The sequence below is a fragment of the Penaeus monodon genome, chromosome 23, assembly GCF_015228065.2.
Source record: "Penaeus monodon isolate SGIC_2016 chromosome 23, NSTDA_Pmon_1, whole genome shotgun sequence".
NCBI lineage: Eukaryota > Metazoa > Arthropoda > Malacostraca > Decapoda > Penaeidae > Penaeus > Penaeus monodon.
The window spans coordinates 14,594,190-14,595,853 of record NC_051408.1 but is presented as its reverse complement, the minus strand read 5'-3'; the positions used below and the strand labels follow the sequence as shown (position 1 = coordinate 14,595,853).

The 1,664-nt window shown below is 44.3% G+C and overlaps 1 protein-coding gene across 1 annotated transcript in view; it reads left to right on the top strand.

The window, feature by feature from the left end:
- Window positions 1–1,664, top strand: part of LOC119587802 — a gene marked incomplete in the record, with an annotated part of 9,646 nt that overhangs the window by 6,389 nt on the left and 1,593 nt on the right.

Below are 1,664 nucleotides of genomic sequence, written 5' to 3'. Positions count from 1 at the left end.
CACTGAAAATCATCGGATTGTTTACGAGCGTTTTCTCCCGCGTTTTAATTCCAAAAACAGTTACATTCCTATGCCGGATATCCTCATGGTTAATTTCCCCGTTGCATCCCAGGGTTTCGAATCACTCTTACAGTTATTTTCCCCGCGTTCGTTCGTAAATTATAGACACAGCTCATCAAAGTAAACATGTAATTTACATTGTGAATTTATGTTTTGCTTTATCGATTTTTTTTCCATTGGAATTGAGATGAGCAATAAGAATTGCTTTGAGTTATTCTTAGCTGATTACAGTTGCTTCTTGAAAAAAAATTGAATGAAAAAAAAAAACGAACAGAAAACGACTGCATAACATCTGCGTCTGGACGAGGCAACGGTACACAGAAATCTCGCAACAGAAGTTTGTCGAGATGATCTGCCGTTTGCCGGCCTCTTTGGCAAATAATGGAGGATGACAAAAAAAAAGAATGAAAAAAAAATCCTAACATCTGATGGGGCGGGGGAAAAAAGAAGAGCCTTGCGAGAAAACTCCCATTATTGCCAGACTGTGATGGATGGAGTCGCTTTCCGAGATGAGATTTGAAAACACGACCTCCAAATTTTTCTCTCTTTTCTCTAGAGATCGAGAGAGATTTTCGTTGCGTTGTCGGTCTCTTTCCCGCCGCGTGTGGGTGACTTATGGCATGACTGACGGTTTCGTCTGCTTTAAAGTACAGGCGGTAAATCACTGTCACAGTTATGAGCATTACAGTTACAGGTGACTCTCAGTGACACTGGCATCAGCTGGGGAAAACTGTCGTGTCACGCGTCCTCTTAACACCATTTCTGGAGTCCTTTTCCATCCACGCTTCAGGTTGTTCTCTTTTTTCTCTCTCGTTGATCAGCTAATTCGAAGTGTAACCGCCCATTAAATTTGTTCATTAGTATTAATCTCTCTCTCTCGACTGTCATTAATATCTGCCTAGATAATGTTCATAGCAAAATCTCTCATCGTTGTAAATTTGCTCCTTTGGAGAGAGAGAGAGAAAAAAAAAGATTGCTTTGTAGTTCATTTTCAATCGACTAACCGCCACTGACCACTCGGCATTCACACAAAAGCGTAGCCAAGAAAAACAACATAACTGATTCGAGTCTTAGGCCCAATCTTCCCGTAAAAGTCGACGTAAATTGCCGGCGGAACAGCCTGATTGCAGACCCTGGAATCATCTAGGAAGGCCCGAGGCTTTCTTAAGGCGGGACGCTATTGTAGGGAATGTAGGCTAGGCCTTCGGTGGGGTCCGCGCGCACGGTAGATGATTTTTCAAGTTGCCATAAATTCAATTTCTCCGGATCATACAGAATGGGGTTAAATTTCGTCCTCCCCGAACAGACGTCTTCCCTTCTTGACTATTTAGGCCATAACCCTAATTACCCAATAGAGTTATTAGGTTAGGCTCGTTCCCTTTGGATGGTCATCGCCGCAGTCCGAGCGACTTTTCGACTTTCTCCTCCCGTGACAGATTTTGACAAATTCCTCCCGGAAAATGTCTTACGCCCATGTGGTCGAGAGAAAGACGCTCGTCATCACAGCGGCCCCAATAGCACTCAAGATGTTATCTCCCCCCCCCTCCCCCCTCGGCCATAATTTGCCTGGCAGCGCATGTCTCGGCGACACAGTTCCCTTCGCC